Genomic DNA, 8,888 nt, shown 5'->3' with positions numbered 1-8,888 from the left:
TTGAACTGTGCTAATGGAGCTCTCTGGCTGGAACTCCATTCCTGAACTGAGTCCTCCAGACCCCACCCACGATTTTATTCACAATGGTTTCTCCAGCTTCAGTGGGGAAGTACAAGTTTGACTCCACCCTAATCTGAACACACCATCCTGTCTTTTCATCCCCTACTTCTAGAATATCTCATTCACCCAAGGTCATGCATCCTTCCCAGTCTTCATTGTATGCAATGGAGATGAGTGCACCTGCTTTCAGTGTTTGATATGTTAATTCTCAAGCATACCCACATTCATTCATTCATTCATTCATTCATCCATCATCTTTTGGGGAAGATTACCAAATTGAGGTTACCAAGGAAACAAGATCAGTTACCCAGGTCACAAGACACAAGAGCACATAGTTTTGCTGGAGTTAATTAAAAGTTATTAGTCCAGATTATTATAAAAGTCATTCCTACAGTATGGTAACATGCTTAATCCCAGTACTAGGCATGCTGAGGCAGGAGGATCAGTAGTTTGACTGTATAGCAGGAAGGAAGGAAGGAAGGAAGGAAGGAAGGAAGGAAGGAAGGAAGGAAGGAAGGAAGGAGGGAGGGAGGGAGGGAGGGATGGAAGATCTAGTAAAGAGAAAAGGGATGCTATTCAAGAAGGTGAGAGAATCTAAAGAGAGAGGAATGGCAGAATTACATCTGGATTGTAACACGACACTTTGGAATGCAGACATTTTAATGGGGGTGTATATTAGAAAATTACTCTGTTGATTTTGGTTTGGGAACATATTTATGAGGGGTTTCTAGGCAAAGAAGATATAAAATAGTAGAAGAGATGACCCTCTGTTATGAAGGAAAGCTCAAAAGCACAAATCAAAAATTATACTTCATTTTCTTAAAACCGGAGTCCCTAAGAGCAACACCCATAAGCTTAGCACCATAATGCTTCAAGCTTTACTAGAATTCTCTTCTTAATATCCCAGGCTTCTTTCCCTTCTCACACTGTGTTAGTCACTTTTCATCACTGGAACAAAATATCTGAGAAGCATGACTTAAATAAAAATTTATTTTCACTCATGGTTACAGAGGTTTCAGTCCAAGAGTGGTTGGTTTCATTCCTTTTAAGTCCCACAGCAAGGCAGAACATCAGTGACCAAAGGCAAAGTGGAAGAAAGCTGTTCAGATCAGGACAGTCAGGAAGCAAAAAGGGACAAGAAGGAATTGAGGACAAAATATACATACCATTCAATGACACAGCCCCAGTGATTTCCTCCAATTCGACCACACCTCCCAATGATGCTATCAAATTATGAATCCAGGCAATCCTTCTACCTCATCCACCACTACCATTCAATCCAGAACTGGCACCTCTTTTGCGAAGTGGCAGTTAAGGAGTCTGGCACTCACCATGGCCAAGAAAAAGCCCAAAGAAGTAATCAAGTCTGAGAACGATGATTATATTAGTTTGAAGGTGGTGGGGCAGGATGGTTCTGTGGTGTACTTTAAGATTAAGAGGCTATTACATCATTTAGTAAATAATGAAAATGTATTGTGAATGATGCGGTTTGTCATTGAGGCAAATCAGATTCCAATTTGATGACGGTTAATTAATGAAACAGAAAAAAAACCCATGCAATTGGAAATGGAGGATGAAGGTACAGCTGATCTATTCCAGCAGCAGTCAGGCAGGCAGGAGGTGTCTAATAAAAAGAGAAGCTGCTACTTTACTCCAGAATTTTGTTATAGACCAAGAATTCAAAAGCTGCAATTTGATTCCACCACATCCTGACAACTACATATAGTTTTCTCTATTCTCTCATGTTTCCCCATCCCCCTTCCTTTATCATATGTAAAACAAACAGTATGTGTGCACAAAAAAGTGTATATCCATTAATGTATTGATCCACTGATTGGGTCAGGAGTCCTCATGATCCAGTCACCTATCATGATGGCTTCTACTATCAGAGCCCAAACTTTCAACACATGAGCCTTTGGAAGACACTTCACTTCCAAACCACACCACACGTCGCAGCCAAGGGCTTGCTCAACATTGTCACTCTTACCTAACTCTCAGTGTACCTCAGATCCTGTGTCCTGATTCCACTCTGTTCCCTAAAATGCTGTTTGAATATTGATATTCTCAGAAAAATATATGAACTCCCTGGTATCAAGATAAACTCCTCTAAAACTAAAACTTCTCTGGAATTTGGTTTGTTTTATTTTTCTGCCCATTCAAAGCCATTTCCCACTACTTATCAGAAACATTTGATACTGGATTTTCTTGTTGTACATATGTTTCTACAGTAGATGAAAAAATTTCTCTCACTTAGAACTGTTCTTTTGTCTCTTAAATGTTACTTAGTTTTCTAGGCTCAGATTAAGTTTTACCCTCAGGAAATATTCCTAAGAGAATGACTATTTTACATCCAACTAAATAATAATGACAACTCTTACTTAACTGTATTTAATTTTCAGAGAAATTATTACAGTTCTAGATAGGAAAAATGCTTGCTATTGTCTGACTAATTCATTGACTGATTGAGGGATGAATTCAAATTCTCCATTAAAAATGCATTCAATAACACAGATTGTTTAATTTAAATATGATAAATTCATTTACAAATAATTGCATTATTTCAGGAGTCTACATAATTCTTTTTACCTTGACTCTACATTTCCATCTTGCAAATTTAGAGAGCACTAAAGTATGTGGATCTTGGATAAGTTCTTAATGTTTGGTTTTCTCAAATCTCAAATTCATCTGACATTTATACAGTTTAAATAGTGCACTGACCCATATGGAAACTTCCTTTAGGAGGGAGTCTGGATGTTTATTTAGTTTGCATATATCCTAGACATGTACAGATGTCACACTAAAATCAAGGGGAGCAAGAAAAAACTATTTCCTGGTAACTACTTTGGAGTCAAGAAGAACCTGATTTTTTTTAATGCATTTGCAACTTCCACTCACTTAGGCCTATTTCCAGCCCCATTCCAAATCAGTCTTTAGCTTTATAATGTAACCTCAGGTAGACCATAAGGGGAGCATTTTGAAATGGTACTATTGAAAATATTTGGTTTACATGAGCCTGATATAGCCTGGAAAAAGCCAGATAAAAAACTTTGGTGGTTTTGCTCTTTACACAGAAGCTTAGGTATTGATCTTCATTTGGCACAGACCCACATATTCTTATGTAGGGTGAGGTGGTTCTTATAGAAGTGGTCATTAATCACTGTAGCCAAATGTCAGGACTTAAAGTCCTGCTTTTTTTCTAATGTTTTCTATTTTTGTTTCAGGTTCCAGAGCTTCACAAGTCCTAGAACATTTTATTAAAGTGCCACTAAGGTCATTGACATTTTAAGGGTAACTAATAATGTAACCATTTTAGAAATAACTGTGGTCACCACTTACCTGAAGGAAATTGTGGTTTTGTAAATTAAAAGAAACAAACTTGTGAGCACATAACAATGATAAACAACAATAGGAAGCTATTTGAATTCATGTTTGTTCTAAACTCACTGAACAGTCAACCCACATCTTGGCCATTGGATGCATGTGATTTTGATCCTGACGAATGAACTGTTGTCTTTATCAGTTCAAGCATGGCTGTGAAGAGTTAAATATGGTAGTTGCATGTTTTGTTTCTCCATGAAAATATGGCCAAACATTTTGGAGGAGCTATGCACCAGTAACAGATGAGTGATCTTGTTTTCCCCTCCACCAAAGAGTATGGGGACAATAGGGGAGCATCTGCTTATATCTGTGTGTGATTTGTCTGTTCATTTTCTAATTGGATTACTGAGTGCTCAGGTAAGTCTCCCACCAAATATGTAGCTTACAAACATTTTCTTTCAATCCACAGTTTATTTCTTCATCTTAATATAGCAAATGTTTTTAGTTTTGGTGAACTCCAGTTTATCTAGTTTTTACTTTATGAATTATGCTTTTTATGAGAAGCCTAAGAACTCCCTATCACTAGATTCCAAAGACTTTCTCCAATTTTTATCTTACAGTTTTAATCTAAAAGTTAATGTCTTACGTTTAACACAATGAGTCATTCTGTATGAAGTTGAATCTGAGGTATGAAGTGTTTTGTTGTTGTTTTAGCTATATATATCTAATTGTCCCAGTACTGATTTTCTTAAAAGTCTCCCCTTCCCTCTCTTTCTCCTCATAAGCAAAACAGCACTGTAAAAGGGCAGGCTACAGTGAAGCAAGAAAGCATTTCAAGCAGGAAACAGTTCCAAATGAATATTGAAAGATGAAAACCCAGACCAGCAAGCAGAAAGAGATGGAACTGGCCAAAGATGCTAGAAAAGGAGTCTGGAAGAAGCAGGACGCCCAGCTGTCTCTGCAGCAGCATCTGGATGGTTGCAGGTCTTTGGAGCATAAACTGGCCTTTGAGCTGCAGAGTTTAGACTTCAGAGTAAAACAGAAAACTAAACAGTCCCTTGGAAGAAAAGACTAATCGGATGACTACTGTCATTAAACAACTGGAAAAGAGTTCTACCAGGCTGAATGAGGCCATCAGTCTGCCGAGGTGGACAACTAATTCTTCAAATTGGACTGTGGAGAAAGACCAGCAGTCAGCAGCTGCAAGTGAAGGTGCTCACCAGGTAGTGGAAACTAAAGCAAGAGTTCAAGACTTAAAGCTAAAACAATAAAAAGAAAGGTTATAGAAAATAAGTAGAAAAGTATTTCCAGAATCCATGATCTAAGGATGGAAAGGACAAAATTCAGGAGGAAACTTTGAAACTTTTAAAGCTTAAAAAAAATCCTCTGTAAGAAAGCCACAGGTTTCAGTCTCACCCTTGAGATGAAAAGACATGCTGCTGCCTTCCTCGGGAACACCAGCTATGCCAAGAAGATGGTGGCCTAGCAAAAAAAGTACGTAAGAGCTGCCAAGGAGCCTTCGGTGATGCCTGTTTTATAGGTGACTGCCTCAACTTTCAAGAATCAGGCCTGAGGCAGTTTGCAGTACCGGTCAGAGCAGCCAGTGAAGCAATATTCAGTCAGCCCATCTAAGACTGGAGGCCGAAACCTGGACCCAAAGCCACTGTCTACCATGTTAGATGTCAGGATTCTCTAAGACTCCATCTTTAAAATCAACTAAAGAATTAACAGGAATGATTTAACCAAACCATCTCCATAGAGAAAAGATTAGGGGTACCTGGAATTTTGCTCATTTTCTCTAAATTGTGTAAATTTACTTGATAGATAATTCCTTTTCTAAATTAAAAAGAAAAATCAGTTCTTCCCTTTCTCCTGTGGACATATCCATACAAATTTCAGGGTAGAAAGGGGAATAATTTTCCAAAATTAGTGACAGAAACCAAACCTTAAATTCTAGGAATATCAACATGTGTACACACACACACACACACACACACACACACACACACCTTACACACATGAAGTTAAATCATCTTCAGCTTGCTAAAAAGCTAAAGACATTGGAAGAAGTTTTGAAAGCAAATTACAGTAGAAGAAATGCCTTTTAGCATTTGCAACTATAGTAAGAATTACAGCAGACTTCTGAGCAAAAACCACAGCAAGGGAGGAAAGTACAATAAACAGGCAACGCTTGAAAGAATTTGACATCCATCCACTTAGCAACCTATATCCTATATCCAGTGAAAATTATTCTTCTACATGAAAGCAAGATGAAGACTTTATCAGACAAGTAAAAATGGAGTGAATTCATAGTCAAGCAGTCCTACTGGGCATGAAACATTAACATATGCTTTACAGAGAGAAGGCAAATGATGTACATCAAAAGCAGGGATCTCAGAAATGATCATGGAGATGGAAGCAATAAGATAAAGGTGTTTATTGTTTTTACTCTTAACTGATCTAAAAGATGACTGCTTGTTTAAAATACTCATAGAAACTGCTTAGGGAATGATTCTAGCTCATGGAGAAATGAAAGGAAAGACAGGGTTGCCACAAGGGACAGGAGGGAAGAACTGGGAGCTCTCTAACTTACCCTTGCCACCAATGAAGTGGAATTGTGACAACAGATTTAGAGGTTTTGTAAATGCATCTTGGAAACTCAAGGGTAAACATAATTTTTTTCAAAAGAACAGACCAGAACATAAAGTAGGAGATGAAATAGGACCCTCTAATGTTGAATGAGACCCACAGAAAACAGAAATGGAGAAATAAAACAGCAAGCACATGTCAGGACCAGGAAATAGTCATGAATGTGGAGGACAGTGTGGATGCAACTCTCACCTCACAGGGGCTAAGAGACACTTTATTCTAAAGCCAAATATGACTGACCTTGGCCTGGGAACACAGATTTAGGGCACCCTAAATTCCATGTTTCAACTTGGAAACAGTTTCATGAATTTGTTATAATAACAGAAAAAGAAATTCATAAATCAAGGCACTTTTCAAATATATTGCTAGAAACATCAGAGAGAGGCAGGTTACAGCAAAATTGTGGGGAGGGAGGGTCTTTTCTAGGCCTCAGATGTTATCTGACATTATTCTTAGCTTTTGGTTGGTAGAAACTAGGGTCTACTAAGTTAATACATTTTCAAAAGGTTTTACCTGATAGAGGAATGTTAGATGAGAGACAGAGATGGCTAATAAGGAGGCTAAAGATAGCCCAAGATAAATTGTATTTAGGCACTGGACCTGTAGCATTCCAACCTCTCCACAATCATTGAAGTTCTAATCAGTTCATCAGCCTTGCAGAAGGTTCAGTTGAAGGTGCCATTTCTTTCTGGGAACTTGCCCTATTCACAGCAGATACTGCTCATAAGCCACTTAAGTGTGTTCCAATATGCCAATTAAAAGACACTTATTGTGAGAACAGATTAAAAAAAAAAAAGATCCCCCCGAAAAAAAGCTCTTTTCAAAAAGCTCTTCTTGAGACTAGTGAACCTCCCAAGCCTCCAGGTTAACTGCTAGAGGGGGAAAAAAAGTGACACATGTCCAAGATCAAAATGAGGCACATAACATCACCACAGGACCCACAGATATTTAAATGATACGAAATATTGGGTAGAATTCTATGCTAAAAAATATCAATAACACACATGAAATGGCATTTCTTAAAATTCACAAACTTCCAAAGTTCATTTAACAGATAAACTGAAGTCTATCTACTAACAAACTGACTTCTTAAGCAAAATCTTTTCCACAAATAAACTACAGGTCCAAATTAGGCCTCTGGCAAATTGACACCTCAAAGAAGAAATAAACCAGATTGGCATAAAGTCTTTCAGGTATTTTAATTTCTAACTTTCAAAATGCATATAATATCAGCATTGCCCTGATACTGTCAGACTTTTCATCACTTTGACAAATAGCCAAAGGAAGCAGTTTAAAGGAGAAAATACTTATTTTGGCTCAGTTTCAGAGATTTTAGTACATCATTCTGGCTTCATTGTTTCAGAGTCTGGAATGAGTCAGTAAGTCATGGTGAGAGGGGATGACAGAGCAAATCATCTCCTCAGAGTCAGAAAAGAGAAAGTGACAGGAACAGGCCAGAGACAAGATACATCTCTCTAGGTCAGGAGCCTCCAACTAGGCCCCTCCTTCCACATCTCTCCATCTCCCAGCAGTCCATGCAAATTTTGAATCCATTAATGAATTAACACATTGGCCAAGGTAAAACCCTCAAGACCTAATCATTTCCCAGAAGCCCCGTCTCTGAACAGTGCTTGTATTGATTGAAAGCCAATCCTTTAAAACACTCCATATCCAAACCATAACAGACACTAAAACCTGAAAAAAGGCCTTAGAAGAGAAGAAAAATATAGACACTTGGTGGTACATGCCTATAATATAACACTCCGGAAAAAATGAGGCAGTAGATTCACAAACTGAATAAATGAACCAGGTGCTATGGCTCTTACTTGTAATCCTAGCATTTGGTAGGCTGAAGCAGAGGACTACTGCAAGTTCAAGGCCAACCTGGCCTACATAGAGGGTTCCAAGCTAGTCTGGGATAGGGCTATGATAAGACCTTGACAAAATAAAGGGGCAGGGCAGAGTGGGGAAGAAAGGAAGGAAGGAGGAAGAAGGGAGGGAAGGAGGGAGGGAGGGAGGGGGAAAGGAGGGAGGAAGGGAGAGAGGGGGAATGGAGGGAGGGAGGGAGAGAGGGAAGGAAATAAGCACCATGCAGGGAGAAACAGAAATAGATGGTCCACACCAACATAAAATATGAACACTTCAGGATAATATTTTGGAGATCTAAACACTGAATCTACTGCTGAAAGAAATTAAAGGAGATTTCAATAGAGAAAGAATCCATTCTCACTGGTCAGAAGATTCCATATAGTTCTCCCTAATCAAACTGTAGAATCAGTGCAACCCTAGTCAAAATTCTAGATCTTTCATTAGAGGAACAGCTTTAGTTCCAGCAGCCCCTTCATTTTTAGTCAGACTTTCCCTCCCCTCCCCTCCCCTCCTTTTCATCTCCCCTCTCCCTGCCTTCTCTCTCTCTCTCTCTCTCTCTCTCTCTCTCTCTCTCTCTCTCTCTCTCTCACACACACACACACACACACACACATAATTAATCTTCTCTTAATTTTAGTTTTCTTTTCACCCCTGATTCTGCACTTAGGAGAGACCCTGCCACCTGAGTAAGCATATCATACAACACCAGGAATGACCCCTAATGTGACCTTCGGACTTTTCTCATCTGCAGCAAAAGCTATCACTGATGGAGAACACCAGTAATGTAGAACGGGGCACTGGGTACGTAAGAAATCTCTGCACTTTTCTGTCAGTTTCACTCTGAACCTAAAACTGCTCTGAAAACTTAGTCTTTAAAAACAATCATGTAAAAAGCCCTAATTGCCCTGGACATGTTATTTGACTGCTCTAAGTCTCAGTTTCCACTTCCATAAAATGAAGGTAATGGTGCCTACCTTATCAACCCAGACTAG

The 8,888-nt window shown here is 38.8% G+C and overlaps 1 pseudogene; it reads left to right on the top strand.

The window, feature by feature from the left end:
• Positions 1–1,392: 1,392 nt before the first annotated feature.
• Positions 1,393–1,773, top strand: LOC103736715 (annotated as a pseudogene).
• Positions 1,774–8,888: the final 7,115 nt, after the last annotated feature.

The sequence above is a fragment of the Nannospalax galili genome, unplaced genomic scaffold (assembly GCF_000622305.1).
Source record: "Nannospalax galili isolate Female #2095 unplaced genomic scaffold, S.galili_v1.0 scaffold1017, whole genome shotgun sequence".
In the NCBI taxonomy this organism is placed as follows: domain Eukaryota; kingdom Metazoa; phylum Chordata; class Mammalia; order Rodentia; family Spalacidae; genus Nannospalax; species Nannospalax galili.
The sequence above is the reverse complement of the archived record's forward strand: the minus strand, read 5'-3'. Positions and strand labels throughout refer to the sequence as shown.